Source organism: Schistocerca gregaria, chromosome 8 (genome assembly GCF_023897955.1).
Source record: "Schistocerca gregaria isolate iqSchGreg1 chromosome 8, iqSchGreg1.2, whole genome shotgun sequence".
Lineage (NCBI taxonomy): Eukaryota > Metazoa > Arthropoda > Insecta > Orthoptera > Acrididae > Schistocerca > Schistocerca gregaria.
This window is the reverse complement of record NC_064927.1, coordinates 12,036,119-12,055,182: the sequence shown is the minus strand read 5'-3', so window position 1 is coordinate 12,055,182 and position 19,064 is coordinate 12,036,119.

Genomic DNA, 19,064 nt, shown 5'->3' with positions numbered 1-19,064 from the left:
AGTGCGCATGGGGTCTGTTGTATTCAATCCCGATGCAATTCCTGTGTTCCATCAACACTCTGATAGTCCACACATTACAGAATGCCTCCAGATGTGCATCGGAAACTACTACTGGTCTTCCAGGGATCGATCAAAGCGTAAAATGTTTGAGACATTACTCAATGGAGGAAAGTGCGCATGGTACCTGTTGTATTCAATCCCGATTCAAATTCTGTGTTTCATCAACACTTTGAAGGTTCACAGATGACATAATGCCACCAGATGTGCTTCGGAAACTACTGCTGGTGTTGCAGGGAACGATCAAAGTGTAGACTGTTTGAGACATTACTCCCATGGAGGAAAGTGCGCATGGTGACTGTTGTATTCATTCCTGATGCAATTTCTATGTTTCATAAACACTCTGATAGTCCACACATTACAGAATGCCCACAGATGTGCATCGGAAACTACTCCTGGTCTTCCAGGGAACGATCAAAGCGTAGACTGTTTGGGACATTACCCCCATGGAGGAAAGTGCACATGATGAATGTTGTATTCAATCCCGATGCAATTTCTGTGTTTCATCAACACTCGGATAGTCCACAGATTACAGAATGAATCCAGATGTGCATCGGAAACTACTACAGGTCTCCCAGGGATCGATGAAAGCGTAGACTGTTTGAGACATTACTCCCATGGAGGAAAGTGCGCATGGCGACTGTTGTATTCAATCCCGATGCAATTTCTGTGTTTCATCAGCACACTCATAGACACAGAATACAGAATGACACCAGATGTGCATCGGAAACTGCTAAAGGGCTCCCAGGGATCGATCAAAGCGTAGACTGTTTGAGACATAATTCCCATGGAGGAAAGTGCGCATGGCGACTGTTGTATTCAATCCCGATGCAATTTCTGTGTTTCATCAACACCTTGAAGGTCCACAGATTATAGAATGCCTCCATATGTGCATCGGAAAATACTACTGGTCCTCCAGGAAACGATCAAAGCGTAGACTGTTTGAGACATTACTCCCATGGAGGAAAGTGCGCATGGTGACTGTTGTATTCAATCTCGCGGCAATTTCTGTGTTTCATCAACACTTTGAAGGTCCACAGATTACAGAATGCCTCCAGATGTGCATTGCAAACTACTACTGGTCTTCCAGGGAACGATCAAAGCGTAAAATGTTTGAGACATTACTCCCATGGAGGAAAGTGCGCATGGTGACTGTTGTATTCAATCCTGATGCAATTTCTGTGTTTCATCAACACTCTGATAGTCCACACATTACAGAATGCCCCCAGATGTGCGTCGGCAGCTACTACTGGTCTTCCAGGGAACGATCAAAACATAATCTCTTTGAGACATTACTCCCAACGAGGAAAGTGAGCATGGTGACTGTTGTATTCAATCCCGATGCAATTTCTGTGTTTCATCAACACTCTGATAATCCACAGACTACAGAATGCCTCCAGATGTGCATCGGAAACTACTACAGGTCTCCCAATGATCGATCAAAGCGTAGACTATTTGAGACATTACTCACATGGAGGAAAGTGCGCATGGTGACTGTTGTATTCAATCCTGATGCAATTGCTGTGTTTCATCAATACTCTGATAGTCCACACATTACAGAATGTCAGAAGATTTGCATCGGAAACAACTAGTGGTCTTCCAGGGAACGATCAAAGCGTAGACTGTTTGAGATATTACTCCCATGGAGGAAAGTGCGCATGGGGTCTGTTGTATTAAATCCCGATGCAATTACTGTGTTTCATCAACACTCTGATAGTCCACACATTACAGAATGCCCCCATATGTGCATCGGAAACAACTACTGGTCTTCCAGGGAACGATCAAAGCGTAAAATGTTTGAGACATTACTCCCATGGAGGAAAGTGCGCATGGTGACTGTTGTATTCAATCCTGATGCAATTTCTGTGTTTCATCAACACTCTGATAGTCCACACATTACAGAATGCCCCCAGATGTGCGTCGGCAGCTACTACTGGTCTTCCAGGGAACGATCAAAACATAATCTCTTTGAGACATTACTCCCAACGAGGAAAGTGCGCATGGTGTCTGTTGTATTGAATCCCGATGCAATTTCTGTGTTTCATCAACACTCTGATTGTCCACAGATTACAGAATGCCTCCAGATGTCCATCGGAAACTACTACTGGTCTTCCCAGGAACGATCAAATCGTAGACTGTTTGAGACATTACTCACATGGAGGAAGGTGCGCATAGTAAATGTTGTATTCAATCCAGATGCAATTTCTGTGTTTCATCAACACTTTGAAGGTCCACACATTACAGAATGCCTCCAGATGTGCATCGGAAACTACTACTGTTCTTCCAGGAGACGATCAAACAGTAGACAGTTTGAGACATTACTCCCATGGAGCAAAGTGCGTATGGTGACTGTTGTATTGAATACCGATGCAATTTCTGTGTTTCTTCAACACTTTGAAGGTCCAAAGATTACAGAATGAATCCAGATGTGCATCGGAAACTACTACTGGTCTTCCAGGAAACGATCAAACCGTAGACTGTTTGAGACATTACTCCCATGGAGGAAAGTTCGCATGGTGACTGTTGTATTCAATCCCGATGCAATTTCTGTGTTTCATCAACACTCTGATAGTCCACAGATTACAGAATGCCTCCAGATGTGCATCGGAAACTACTACTGGTCTTCCAGGAGACGATCAAACCGTAGACTGTTTGAGACATTACTCCCATGGAGGAAAGTGCGCATGGTGACTGTTGTATTCAATCCCGCGGCAATTCTAGTGTTTCATCAACACTTTGAAGGTCCACACATTACAGAATGCCTCCAGATGTGCATCGGAAACTACTACTGGTCTTGCAGGGAACGATCAAAGCGTAGACTGTTTGAGACATTACTCCCATGGAGGAAAATGCCCATGATGGCTGTTGTATTTAATCTTGAGGCAATTTCTGTATTTCATCAACACTTTGAAGGTCCACAGATTACAGAATGTCTCCAGATGTGCATCGGAAACTGCTACTGGTCTTGCAGGGAACGATCAAGGCGTAGACTGTTTGAGACATTACTCCCATGAAGGAAAGTGCGCATGGTGACTGTTGTATTCAATCCCGATGCAATTTCTGTGTTTCATGAACACTCTGATAGTCCACAGATTACAGAATGACACCAGATGTGCAGCGGAAACTACTACTTGTCTTCCAGGGAACGATCAAAGCGTAGACTGTTTGAGACATTACACCCATGGAGGAAAGTGCGCATGGTGACTGTTGTATTCAATCCTGATGCAATTTCTGTGTGTTATCAACACTCTGATAGTCCACACATTACAGAATGTCAGAAGATTTGCATCAGAAACTACTAGTGGTCTTCCAGGGAACGATCAAAGCGTAGACTGTTTGAGATATTACTCCCATGGAGGAAAGTGCACATGGTGAGTGCTTTATTCGATCCCGATTCAATTTCTCTGTTTCATCAACAATTTGAAGGTACACAGATTACAGAGTGCCTCCAGATGGGCATCGGATACTACTACTGGTCCTCCAGGAAACGATCAAAGCGTAGACTGTTTGAGACATAATTCCCATGGAGGAAAGTGCGCATGGCGACTGTTGTATTCAATCCCGATGCAATTTCTGTGTTTCATCAACACCTTGAAGGTCCACAGATTATAGAATGCCTCCATATGTGCATCGGAAAATACTACTGGTCCTCCAGGAAACGATCAAAGCGTAGACTGTTTGAGACATTACTCCCATGGAGGAAAGTGCGCATGGTGACTGTTGTATTCAATCTCGCGGCAATTTCTGTGTTTCATCAACACTTTGAAGGTCCACAGATTACAGAATGCCTCCAGATGTGCATTGCAAACTACTACTGGTCTTCCAGGGAACGATCAAAGCGTAAAATGTTTGAGACATTACTCCCATGGAGGAAAGTGCGCATGGTGACTGTTGTATTCAATCCTGATGCAATTTCTGTGTTTCATCAACACTCTGATAGTCCACACATTACAGAATGCCCCCAGATGTGCGTCGGCAGCTACTACTGGTCTTCCAGGGAACGATCAAAACATAATCTCTTTGAGACATTACTCCCAACGAGGAAAGTGAGCATGGTGACTGTTGTATTCAATCCCGATGCAATTTCTGTGTTTCATCAACACTCTGATAATCCACAGACTACAGAATGCCTCCAGATGTGCATCGGAAACTACTACAGGTCTCCCAATGATCGATCAAAGCGTAGACTATTTGAGACATTACTCACATGGAGGAAAGTGCGCATGGTGACTGTTGTATTCAATCCTGATGCAATTGCTGTGTTTCATCAATACTCTGATAGTCCACACATTACAGAATGTCAGAAGATTTGCATCGGAAACAACTAGTGGTCTTCCAGGGAACGATCAAAGCGTAGACTGTTTGAGATATTACTCCCATGGAGGAAAGTGCGCATGGGGTCTGTTGTATTAAATCCCGATGCAATTACTGTGTTTCATCAACACTCTGATAGTCCACACATTACAGAATGCCCCCATATGTGCATCGGAAACAACTACTGGTCTTCCAGGGAACGATCAAAGCGTAAAATGTTTGAGACATTACTCCCATGGAGGAAAGTGCGCATGGTGACTGTTGTATTCACTCCTGATGCAATTTCTGTGTTTCATCAACACTCTGATAGTCCACACATTACAGAATGCCCCCAGATGTGCGTCGGCAGCTACTACTGGTCTTCCAGGGAACGATCAAAACATAATCTCTTTGAGACATTACTCCCAACGAGGAAAGTGCGCATGGTGTCTGTTGTATTGAATCCCGATGCAATTTCTGTGTTTCATCAACACTCTGATTGTCCACAGATTACAGAATGCCTCCAGATGTCCATCGGAAACTACTACTGGTCTTCCCAGGAACGATCAAATCGTAGACTGTTTGAGACATTACTCACATGGAGGAAGGTGCGCATAGTAAATGTTGTATTCAATCCAGATGCAATTTCTGTGTTTCATCAACACTTTGAAGGTCCACACATTACAGAATGCCTCCAGATGTGCATCGGAAACTACTACTGTTCTTCCAGGAGACGATCAAACAGTAGACAGTTTGAGACATTACTCCCATGGAGCAAAGTGCGTATGGTGACTGTTGTATTGAATACCGATGCAATTTCTGTGTTTCTTCAACACTTTGAAGGTCCAAAGATTACAGAATGAATCCAGATGTGCATCGGAAACTACTACTGGTCTTCCAGGAAACGATCAAACCGTAGACTGTTTGAGACATTACTCCCATGGAGGAAAGTTCGCATGGTGACTGTTGTATTCAATCCCGATGCAATTTCTGTGTTTCATCAACACTCTGATAGTCCACAGATTACAGAATGCCTCCAGATGTGCATCGGAAACTACTACTGGTCTTCCAGGAGACGATCAAACCGTAGACTGTTTGAGACATTACTCCCATGGAGGAAAGTGCGCATGGTGACTGTTGTATTCAATCCCGCGGCAATTCTAGTGTTTCATCAACACTTTGAAGGTCCACACATTACAGAATGCCTCCAGATGTGCATCGGAAACTACTACTGGTCTTGCAGGGAACGATCAAAGCGTAGACTGTTTGAGACATTACTCCCATGGAGGAAAATGCCCATGATGGCTGTTGTATTTAATCTTGAGGCAATTTCTGTATTTCATCAACACTTTGAAGGTCCACAGATTACAGAATGTCTCCAGATGTGCATCGGAAACTGCTACTGGTCTTGCAGGGAACGATCAAGGCGTAGACTGTTTGAGACATTACTCCCATGAAGGAAAGTGCGCATGGTGACTGTTGTATTCAATCCCGATGCAATTTCTGTGTTTCATGAACACTCTGATAGTCCACAGATTACAGAATGACACCAGATGTGCAGCGGAAACTACTACTTGTCTTCCAGGGAACGATCAAAGCGTAGACTGTTTGAGACATTACACCCATGGAGGAAAGTGCGCATGGTGACTGTTGTATTCAATCCTGATGCAATTTCTGTGTGTTATCAACACTCTGATAGTCCACACATTACAGAATGTCAGAAGATTTGCATCAGAAACTACTAGTGGTCTTCCAGGGAACGATCAAAGCGTAGACTGTTTGAGATATTACTCTCATGGAGGAAAGTGCACATGGTGAGTGCTTTATTCGATCCCGATTCAATTTCTCTGTTTCATCAACAATTTGAAGGTACACAGATTACAGAGTGCCTCCAGATGGGCATCGGATACTACTACTGGTCCTCCAGGAAACGATCAAAGCGTAAACTGTTTGAGACATTATTCCCATGGAGGAAAGTGCGCATGGTGACTGTTGTATTGAATCCCGCGGCAATATCTGTGTTTCATCAACACTTTGAAGGTCAACTGATTACAGAATGCCTCCAGATGTGCATCGGAAACTACTACTGGTCTTGCAGGGAACGATCAAATCGTAGACTGTTTGAGACATTACTCCCATGGAGGAAAGTGGGCATGGTGAATGTTGTATTCAATCCCGATGCAATTTCTGTGTATCATCAGCACACTGATAGTCCACAGAATACAGAATGACACCAGATGAACATCGGAAACTGCTACAGGTCTCCCAGGGATCGATCAAAGCGTAGACTGTTTGAGACATTATTCCCATGGAGGCAAGTGCGCATGGCGACTGTTGTATTCAATCCTGATGCAATTTCTGTGTTTCATCAACACCTTGAAGGTCCACAGATTACAGAATGCCTCCATAAGTGCATCGGAAAATACTACTGGTCATCCAGGAAACGATCAAAGAGTAGACTGTTTGAGACATTACCCCCATGGAGGAAAGTGCGCATGGTGACTGTTGTATTCAATCTCGCGGCAATTTCTGTGTTTCATCAACACTTTGAAGGTCCAAAGATTACAGAATGATTCCAGATGTGCATCGGAAACTACTACTGGTCTTCCAGGAAACGATCAAACCGTAGACTGTTTGAGACATTACTCCCATGGAGGGAAGTGCGAATGGTGACTGTTGTATTCAATCCCGATGCAATTTCTGTGTTTCATCAACACTCTGATAGTCCACAGATTACACAATGCCTCCAGATGTGCATCGGAAACTACTACTGGTCTTCCAGGAGACGATCAAAATGTAGACTGTTTGAGACATTACTCCCATGGAGGAAAGTGCGTATGGTGACTGTTGAATTCAATCCCGCGGCAATTCCTGTGTTTCATCAACTCTTTGAAGGTCCACACATTACAGAATGCCTCCAGATGTGCATCGGAAACTACTACTGGTCTTGCAGGGAACGATCTAAGCGTAGTCTGTTTGAGACATTACTCCCAAGGAGGAAAATGCCCATGATGACTGTTGTATTTAATCTTGAGGCAATTTCTGTATTTCATCAACACTTTGAAGGTCCACAGATTACAGAATGCCTCCATATGTGCATCGGAAACTACTACTGGTCTTGCAGGGAACGATCAAAGCGTAGACTGTTTGAGACATTACTCCCATGAAGGAAAGTGCGCATGGTGACTGTTGTATTCAATCCCGATGCAATTTCTGTGTTTCATCAACACTCTGATAGTCCACAGATTACAGAATGCCTCCAGATGTGCATCGGAAAATACTACTGGTCCTCCAGGAAACGATCAAAGCGTAGACTGTTTGAGACATTACTCCCATGGACGAAAGTGCGCATGGTGACTGTTGTATTCAATCCCGATGCAATTTCTGTGTTTCATCAACACTCTGATAGTCCACACACTATAGAATGCCCCAGGATGTGCATCGGAAACTACTACTGGTCTTCCAGGGAACGATCAAAGCGTAAACTGTTTGAGAAATTACTCACATGGAGGAAAGTGCGCATGGCGACTGTTGTATTCAATCCCGATGCAATTTCTGTGCTTCATCAACACCTTGAAGGTCCACAGATTATAGAATGCCTCCATACGTGCATCGGAAAAAACTACTGGTCCTCCAGGAAACGATCAAAGCGTAGACTGTTTGAGACATTACTCCCATGGAGGAAAGTGCGCATGGTGACTGTTGTATTCAATCTCGCGGCAATTTCTGTGTTTCATCAACAGTTGAAGGTCCACAGATTACAGAATGCCTCCAGATGTGCATTGCAAACTACTACTGGTCTTGCAGGGAACGATCAAAGCGTAAACTGTTTGAGAAATTACTCCCAAGGAGGAAAGTGCGCATGGTGACTGCTGTATTCATTCCTGATGCAATTTCTGTGTTTCATCAACACTCTGATAGTCCACACATTACAGAATGCCCCCAGATGTGCATCGGAAACTACTACTGGTCTTCTAGGGAACGATCAAAGCGTAGACTGTTTGAGACATTACCCCCATGGAGGAAAGTGCACATGGTGAATGTTGTATTCAATCCCGATGCAATTTCTGTGTTTCATCAACACTCTGATAATCCACAGACTACAGAATGCCTCCAGATGTGCATCGGAAACTACTACAGGTCTCCCAATGATCGATCAAAGCGTAGACTGTTTGAGACATTATTCCCATGGAGGAAAGTGCGCATGGCGACTGTTGTATTCAATCCCGATGCAATTTCTGTGTTTCATCAACACTTTGAAGGTCCACAGATTATAGAATGCCTCCATATCTGCATCGGAAAAAACTACTGGTCCTCCAGGAAACGATCAAAGCGTAGACTGTTTGAGACATTACTCCCATGGAGGAAAGTGCGCATGGTGACTGTTGTATTCAATCTCGCGGCAATTTCTGTGTTTCATCAACACTTTGAAGGTCCACAGATTACATAATGCATCCAGATGTGCATTGCAAACTACTACTGGTCTTGCAGGGAACGATCAAAGCGTAAACTCTTTGAGAAATTACTCCCATGGAGGGAAGTGCGCATGGTGACTGCTGTATTCATTCCGGATGCAATTTCTGTGTTTCATCAACACTCTGATAGTCCACACATTACAGAATGCCCCCACATGTGCATCGGAAACTACTACTGGTCTTCCAGGGAACGATCAAAGCGTAGACTGTTTGAGACATTACCCCCATGGAGGAAAGTGCACATGGTGAATGTTGTATGCAATCCCGATGCAGTTTCTGTGTTTCATCAACACTCTGATAATCCACAGACTACAGAATGCCTCCAGATGTGCATCGGAAACTACTACAGGTCTCCCAATGACCGATCAAAGCGTAGACTGTTTGAGACATTACTCACATGGAGGAAAGTGCGCATGGTGACTATTGTATTCAATCCTGATGCTATTGCTGTGTTTCATCAACACTCTGATAGTCCACACATTACAGAATGCCCCCAGATGTGCGTCGGCAGCTACTACTGGTCTTCCAGGGAACGATCAAAACATAATCTCTTTGAGACATTACTCCCAACGAGGAAAGTGCGCATGGTGTCTGTTGTGTTGAATCCCGATGCAATTTCTGTGTTTCATCAACACTCTGATTGTCCACAGATTACAGAATGCCTCCAGATGTCCATCGGAAACTACTACTGGTCTTCCAGGGAACGATCAAATCGTAGACTGTTTGAGACATTACTCACATGGAGGAAGGTGTGCATAGTGAATGTTGTATTCAATCCAGATGCAATTTCTGTGTTTCATCAACACTCTGATAGTCCACAGATTACAGAATGCCTCCAGATGTGCATCGGAAACTACTACTGGTCTTCCAGGAGACGATCAAACAGTAGACTGTTTGAGACATTACTCCCATGGAGGAAAGTGCGTATGGTGAATGTTGTATTGAATACCGATGCAATTTCTGTGTTTCATCATTACTTTGAAGGTCCAAAGATTACAGAATGATTCCAGATGTGCATCGGAAACTACTACTGGTCTTCCAGGAAACGATCAAACCGTAGACTGTTTGAGACATTACTCCCATGGAGGAAAGTGCGCATGGTGACTGTTGTATTCAATCCCGATGCAATTTCTGTGTTTCATCAACACTCTGATAGTCCACAGATTACAGAATGCCTACAGATGTGCATCGGAAACTACTACTGGTCTTCCAGGAGACGATCAAACCGTAGACTGTTTGAGACATTACTCCCATGGAGGAAAGTGCGCATGGTGACTGTTGTATTCAATCCCGCGGCAATTCCAGTGTTTCATCAACACTTTGAAGGTCCACACATTACAGAATGCCTCCAGATGTGCATCGGAAACTACTACTGGTCTTGCAGGGAACGATCAAAGCGTAGACTGTTTGAGACATTACTCCCATGGAGGAAAATGCCCATGATGACTGTTGTATTTAATCTTGAGGCTATTTCTGTATTTCATCAACACTTTCAAGGTCCACAGATTACAGAATGCCTCCAGATGTGCATCGGAAACTGCTACTGGTCTTGCAGGGAACGATCAAAGCGTAGACTGTTTGAGACGTTACTCCCATGAAGGAAATTGCGCATGGTGACTGTTGTATTCAATCCTGATGCAATTTCTGTGTTTCATCAACACTCTGATAGTCCACAGATGACAGAATGACACCAGATGTGCATCGGAAACTACTACTTGTCTTCCAGGGAACGATCAAAGCGTAGACTGTTTTAGACATTACTCCCATGGAGGAAAGGGCGCATGGCGACTGTTGTATACAATCCCGATGCCATTTCTGTGTTTCATCAATACCTTGAAGGTATACAGATTACTGAATGCCTCCAGATGTGCATCGAAAAATACTACTGGTCCTCCAGGAAACGATCAAAGCGTAGACTGTTTGAGACATTACTCCCATGGAGGAAAGTGCGCATGGTGACTGTTGTATTCAATCTCGCGGCAATTTCTGTGTTTCACCAACACTTTGAAGGTCCACAGATTACAGAATGCCTCCAGATGTGCATTACAAACTACTACTGGTCTTGCAGGGAACGATCAATGGGTAGACTGTTTGAGACATTACTCCCATGAAGGAAAGTGCGCATGGTGACTGTTGTACTCAATCCCGCGGCAATTCCTGTGTTTCACCAACACTTTGAAGGTCCGCACATTACAGAATGCCTCCAGATGTGCATCGGAAACTACTACTGGTCTTCCAGGGAATGATCAAAGCGTAAACTGTTTGAGAAATTACTCCCATGGAGGAAAGTGCGCATGGTGACTGTTGTATTCATTCCTGATGCAATTTCTATGTTTCATCAACACTCTGATAGTCCATACATTACAGAATGCCCCCAGATGTGCATCGGAAACTACTACAGGTCCTCCATGAAACGTTCAAAGCGTAGACTGTTTGAGACATTACTCCCATGGAGGAAAGTGCGTATGGTGACTGTTGTACTGAATACCGATGCAATTTCTGTGTTTCATCAACACTTTGAAGGTCCAAAGATTACAGAATTATTCCAGATGTGCATCGGAAACTACTACTGGTCTTCCAGGAAACGATCAAACCGTAGACTCTTTGACACATTACTCCCATGGAGGAAAGTGCGCATGGTGACTGTTGTATTCAATCCCGATGCAATTTCTGTGTTTCATCAACACTCTGATAGTCCACACATTACAGAATGTCAGACGATTTGCATCGGAATCTACTAGTGGTCTTCCAGGGAACGATCAAAGCGTAGACTGTTTGAGAAATTACTCCCATGGAGGAAAGTGCGCGTGGTGACGGTTTTATTCGATCCCGATTCGATTTCTGTGTTTTTCATCAACAATTTGAAGGTCCACAGATTACAGAATGCCTCCAGATGGACATCGGAAACTACTACAGGTCCTCCATGAAACGTTCAAAGCGTAGACTGTTTGAGACATTATTCCCATGGAGGAAAGTGCGCATGGTGACTGTTGTATTGAATCCCGCGGCAATTTCTGTGTTTCATCCGCACTTTGAAGGTCCACAGATTACAGAATGCCTCTACATGTGCATCGGAAACTACTACTGGTCTTGCAGGGAACGATCAAAGCGTAGACTGTTTGAGACATTACTCCCATGAAGGAAAGTGCGCATGGTGACTGTTGTATTCAATCCCGCGGCAATTCCTGTGTTTCATCAACACTTTGAAGGTCCACACATAACAGAATGCCTCCAGATGTGCATCGGAAACTACTACTGGTCTTGCAGGGAACGATCAAAGCGTAGACTGTTTGAGACATTACTCCCATGGAGGAAAATGCCCATGATGACTGTTGTTTCAATCTTGAGGCAATTTCTGTATTTCATCAACACTTTGAAGGTCCACAGATTACAGAATGCCTCCAGATGTGCATCGGAAACTACTACTGGTCCTGCAGGGAACGATCAAAGCGTAGACTGTTTGAGACATTACTCCCATGGAGGAAAGTGCGCATGGTGACTGTTGTATTGAATCCCGCGGCAATTTCTGTGTTTCATCAACACTCTGATAGTCCACAGATTACAGAATGCCTCCAGATGGGCATCGGAAACTACTACTGGCCCTCCAGGAAACGTTCAAAGCGTAGACTGTTTGAGACATTATTTACATGGAGGAAAGTGCGCATGGTGACTGTTGTATTCAATCCCGCGGCAATTTCTGTGTTTCATCAACACTTTGAAGGTCCACAGATTACAGAATGCCTCCAGATGTGCATCGGAAATTAATACTGGTCTTGCAGGGAACGAGCTAAGCCTAGACTGTTTGAGACATTACTCATATGGAGGAAAGTGCGCATGGTGACTGTTGTATTCAATCCCGATGCAATTGCTGTGTTTCATCAACACTCTGATAGTCCACAGATTACAGAATGCCTCCAGATGTGCATCGAAAACTACTACTGGTCTTCCAGGGAACGATCAAAGCGTAGACTCTTTGAGACATTACTCCCATGGAGGAAAGTGTGCATGGTGACTGTTGTATTGAATCCCGCGGCAATTTCTGTGTTTCATCAACACTTTGAAGGTCCAAAGATTACAGAATTATTCCAGATGTGCATCGGAAACTACTACTGGTCTTCCAGGAAACGATCAAACCGTAGACTCTTTGAGACATTACTCCCATGGAGGAAAGTGCGCATGGTGACTGTTGTATTCAATCCCGATGCAATTTCTGTGTTTCATCAACACTCTGATAGTCCACAGATTACAGAATGACACCAGATGTGCATCGGAAACTACTACTTGTCTTCCAGGGAACGATCAAAGCGTAGACTGTTTTAGACATTACTCCCATGGAGGAAAGGGCGCATGGCGACTGTTGTATACAATCCCGATGCCATTTCTGTGTTTCATCAACACCTTGAAGGTCCACAGATTACAGAATGCCTCCAGATGTGCATCGAAAAATACTACTGGTCCTCCAGGAAACGATCAAAGCGTAGACTGTTTGAGACATTACTCCCATGGAGGAAAGTGCGCATGGTGACTGTTGTATTCAATCTCGCGGCAATTTCTGTGTTTCACCAACACTTTGAAGGTCCACAGATTACAGAATGCCTCCAGATGTGCATTGCAAACTACTACTTGCCTTGCAGGGAACGATCAATGGGTAGACTGTTTGAGACATTACTCCCAAGAAGGAAAGTGCGCATGGTGACTGTTGTATTCAATCCCGCGGCAATTCCTGTGTTTCACCAACACTTTGAAGGTCCACACATTACAGAATGCCTCCAGATGTGCATCGGAAACTACTACTGGTCTTCCAGGGAATGATCAAAGCGTAAACTGTTTGAGAAATTACTCCCATGGAGGAAAGTGCGCATGGTGAATGTTGTATTCAATCCCGATGCAATTTCTGTGTTTCATCAACACTCTGATAGTCCACAGATTACAGAATGCCTACAAATGTGCATCGGAAACTACTACTGGTCTTCCAGGAGACGATCAAACCGTAGACTGTTTGAGACATTACTCCCATGGAGGAAAGTGCGCATGGTGACTGTTGTATTCAATCCCGCGGCAATTTCTGTGTTTCATCAACACTTTGAAGGTCCACAGATTACAGAATGCCTCCAGATGTGCATCGGAAATTAATACTGGTCTTGCAGGGAACGATCTAAGCCTAGACTGTTTGAGACATTACTCATATGGAGGAAAGTGCGCATGGTGACTGTTGTATTCAATCCCGATGCAATTGCTGTGTTTCATCAACACTCTGATAGTCCACAGATTACAGAATGCCTCCAGATGTGCATCGAAAACTACTACTGGTCTTCCAGGGAACGATCAAAGCGTAGACTGTTTGAGACATTACTCCCATGGAGGAAAGTGTGCATGGTGACTGTTGTATTGAATCCCGCGGCAATTTCTGTGTTTCATCAACACTTTGAAGGTCCACAGATTACAGAATGCCTCCAGATGTGCATCGGAATCTACTACTGGTCCTGCACTGAACGATCAAAGCGTAGACTGTTTGAGACATTACTCCCATGGAGGAAAGTGCGCATGGTGACTGTTGTATTCAATACCGATGCAATTTCTGTGTTTCATCAACACTCTGATAGTCCACACATTACAGAATGCCCACAGATGTGCATCGGAAACTACTACTTGTCTTCCAGGGAACGATCAAATCTTAGACTGTTTGAGACATTACTCACATGGAGGAAGGTGCGCATGGTGAATGTTGTATTCAATCCCGATGCAATTTCTGTGTTTCATCAACACTCTGATAGTCCACAGATTACAGAATGCCTCCAGATGTGCATCGGAAACTACTACTGGTCTTCCAGGAGACGATCAAACCGTAGACTGTTTGAGACATTACTCCCATGGAGGAAAGTGCGTATGGTGACTGTTGTATTGAATACCGATGCAATTTCTGTGTTTCATCAACACTTTGAAGGTCCAAAGATTACAGAATTATTCCAGATGTGCATCGGAAACTACTACTGGTCTTCCAGGAAACGATCAAACCGTAGACTCTTTGAGACATTACTCCCATGGAGGAAAGTGCGCATGGTGACTGTTGTATTCAATCCCGATGCAATTTCTGTGTTTCATCAACACTCTGATAGTCCACAGATTACAGAATGACACCAGATGTGCATCGGAAACTACTACTTGTCTTCCAGGGAACGATCAAAGCGTAGACTGTTTTAGACATTACTCCCATGGAGGAAAGGGCGCATGGCGACTGTTGTATACAATCCCGATGCCATTTCTGTGTTTCATCAACACCTTGAAGGTCCACAGATTACAGAATGCCTCCAGATGTGCATCGAAAAATACTACTGGTCCTCCAGGAAACGATCAAAGCGTAGACTGTTTGAGACATTACTCCCATGGAGGAAAGTGCGCATGGTGACTGTTGTATTCAATCTCGCGGCAATTTCTGTGTTTCACCAACACTTTGAAGGTCCACAGATTACAGAATGCCTCCAGATGTGCATTGCAAACTACTACTGGTCTTGCAGGGAACGATCAATGGGTAGACTGTTTGAGACATTACTCCCAAGAAGGAAAGTGCGCATGGTGACTGTTGTATTCAATCCCGCGGCAATTCCTGTGTTTCACCAACACTTTGAAGGTCCACACATTACAGAATGCCTCCAGATGTGCATCGGAAACTACTACTGGTCTTCCAGGGAATGATCAAAGCGTAAACTGTTTGAGAAATTACTCCCATGGAGGAAAGTGCGCATGGTGAATGTTGTATTCAATCCCGATGCAATTTCTGTGTTTCATCAACACTCTGATAGTCCACAGATTACAGAATGCCTACAGATGTGCATCGGAAACTACTACTGGTCTTCCAGGAGACGATCAAACCGTAGACTGTTTGAGACATTACTCCCATGGAGGAAAGTGCGCATGGTGACTGTTGTATTCAATCCCGCGGCAATTCCAGTGTTTCATCAACACTTTGAAGGTCCACACATTACAGAATGCCTCCAGATGTGCATCGGAAACTACTACTGGTCTTGCAGGGAACGATCAAAGCGTAGACTGTTTGAGACATTACTCCCATGGAGGAAAATGCCCATGATGACTGTTGTATTTAATCTTGAGGCAATTTCTGTATTTCATCAACACTTTGAAGGTCCACAGATTACAGAATACCTCCAGATGTGCATCGGAAACTGCTACTGGTCTTGCAGGGAACGATCAAAGCGTAGACTGTTTGAGACGTTACTCCCATGAAGGAAAGTGCGCATGGTGACTGTTGTATTCAATCCTGATGCAATTTCTGTGTTTCATCAACACTCTGATAGTCCACAGATGACAGAATGACACCAGATGTGCATCGGAAACTACTACTTGTCTTCCAGGGAACGATCAAAGCGTAGACTGTTTTAGACATTACTCCCATGGAGGAAAGGGCGCATGGCGACTGTTGTATACAATCCCGATGCCATTTCTGTGTTTCATCAATACCTTGAAGGTATACAGATTACTGAATGCCTCCAGATGTGCATCGAAAAATACTACTGGCCTCCAGGAAACGATCAAAGCGTAGACTGTTTGAGACATTACTCCCATGGAGGAAAGTGCGCATGGTGACTGTTGTATTCAATCTCGCGGCAATTTCTGTGTTTCACCAACACTTTGAAGGTCCACAGATTACAGAATGCCTCCAGATGTGCATTACAAACTACTACTGGTCTTGCAGGGAACGATCAATGGGTAGACTGTTTGAGACATTACTCCCATGAAGGAAAGTGCGCATGGTGACTGTTGTACTCAATCCCGCGGCAATTCCTGTGTTTCACCAACACTTTGAAGGTCCGCACATTACAGAATGCCTCCAGATGTGCATCGGAAACTACTACTGGTCTTCCAGGGAATGATCAAAGCGTAAACTGTTTGAGAAATTACTCCCATGGAGGAAAGTGCGCATGGTGACTGTTGTATTCATTCCTGATGCAATTTCTATGTTTCATCAACACTCTGATAGTCCATACATTACAGAATGCCCCCAGATGTGCATCGGAAACTACTACAGGTCCTCCATGAAACGTTCAAAGCGTAGACTGTTTGAGACATTACTCCCATGGAGGAAAGTGCGTATGGTGACTGTTGTATTGAATACCGATGCAATTTCTGTGTTTCATCAACACTTTGAAGGTCCAAAGATTACAGAATTATTCCAGATGTGCATCGGAAACTACTACTGGTCTTCCAGGAAACGATCAAACCGTAGACTCTTTGACACATTACTCCCATGGAGGAAAGTGCGCATGGTGACTGTTGTATTCAATCCCGATGCAATTTCTGTGTTTCATCAACACTCTGATAGTCCACACATTACAGAATGTCAGACGATTTGCATCGGAATCTACTAGTGGTCTTCCAGGGAACGATCAAAGCGTAGACTGTTTGAGAAATTACTCCCATGGAGGAAAGTGCGCGTGGTGACGGTTTTATTCGATCCCGATTCGATTTCTGTGTTTTTCATCAACAATTTGAAGGTCCACAGATTACAGAATGCCTCCAGATGGACATCGGAAACTACTACAGGTCCTCCATGAAACGTTCAAAGCGTAGACTGTTTGAGACATTATTCCCATGGAGGAAAGTGCGCATGGTGACCGTTGTATTGAATCCCGCGGCAATTTCTGTGTTTCATCCGCACTTTGAAGGTCCACAGATTACAGAATGCCTCTACATGTGCATCGGAAACTACTACTGGTCTTGCAGGGAACGATCAAAGCGTAGACTGTTTGAGACATTACTCCCATGAAGGAAAGTGCGCATGGTGACTGTTGTATTCAATCCCGCGGCAATTCCTGTGTTTCATCAACACTTTGAAGGTCCACACATAACAGAATGCCTCCAGATGTGCATCGGAAACTACTACTGGTCTTGCAGGGAACGATCAAAGCGTAGACTGTTTGAGACATTACTCCCATGGAGGAAAATGCCCATGATGACTGTTGTTTCAATCTTGAGGCAATTTCTGTATTTCATCAACACTTTGAAGGTCCACAGATTACAGAATGCCTCCAGATGTGCATCGGAAACTACTACTGGTCCTGCAGGGAACGATCAAAGCGTAGACTGTTTGAGACATTACTCCCATGGAGGAAAGTGCGCATGGTGACTCTTGTATTGAATCCCGCGGCAATTTCTGTGTTTCATCAACACTCTGATAGTCCACAGATTACAGAATGCCTCCAGATGGGCATCGGAAACTACTACTGGCCCTCCAGGAAACGTTCAAAGCGTAGACTGTTTGAGACATTATTTACATGGAGGAAAGTGCGCATGGTGACTGTTGTATTCAATCCCGCGGCAATTTCTGTGTTTCATCAACACTTTGAAGGTCCACAGATTACAGAATGCCTCCAGATGTGCATCGGAAATTAATACTGGTCTTGCAGGGAACGATCTAAGCCTAGACTGTTTGAGGCATTACTCATATGGAGGAAAGTGCGCATGGTGACTGTTGTATTCAATCCCGATGCAATTGCTGTGTTTCATCAACACTCTGATAGTCCACAGATTACAGAATGCCTCCAGATGTGCATCGAAAACTACTACTGGTCTTCCAGGGAACGATCAAAGCGTAGACTCTTTGAGACATTACTCCCTTGGAGGAAAGTGTGCATGGTGACTGTTGTATTGAATCCCGCGGCAATTTCTGTGTTTCATCAACACTTTGAAGGTCCAAAGATTACAGAATTATTCCAGATGTGCATCGGAAACTACTACTGGTCTTCCAGGAAACGATCAAACCGTAGACTCTTTGAGACATTACTCCCATGGAGGAAAGTGCGCATGGTGACTGTTGTATTCAATCCCGATGCAATTTCTGTGTTTCATCAACACTCTGATAGTCCACAGATTACAGAATGACACCAGATGTGCATCGGAAACTACTACTTGTCTTCCAGGGAACGATCAAAGCGTAGACTGTTTTAGACATTACTCCCATGGAGGAAAGGGCGCATGGCGACTGTTGTATACAATCCCGATGCCATTTCTGTGTTTCATCAACACCTTGAAGGTCCACAGATTACAGAATGCCTCCAGATGTGCATCGAAAAATACTACTGGTCCTCCAGGAAACGATCAAAGCGTAGACTGTTTGAGACATTACTCCCATGGAGGAAAGTGCGCATGGTGACTGTTGTATTCAATCTCGCGGCAATTTCTGTGTTTCACCAACACTTTGAAGGTCCACAGATTACAGAATGC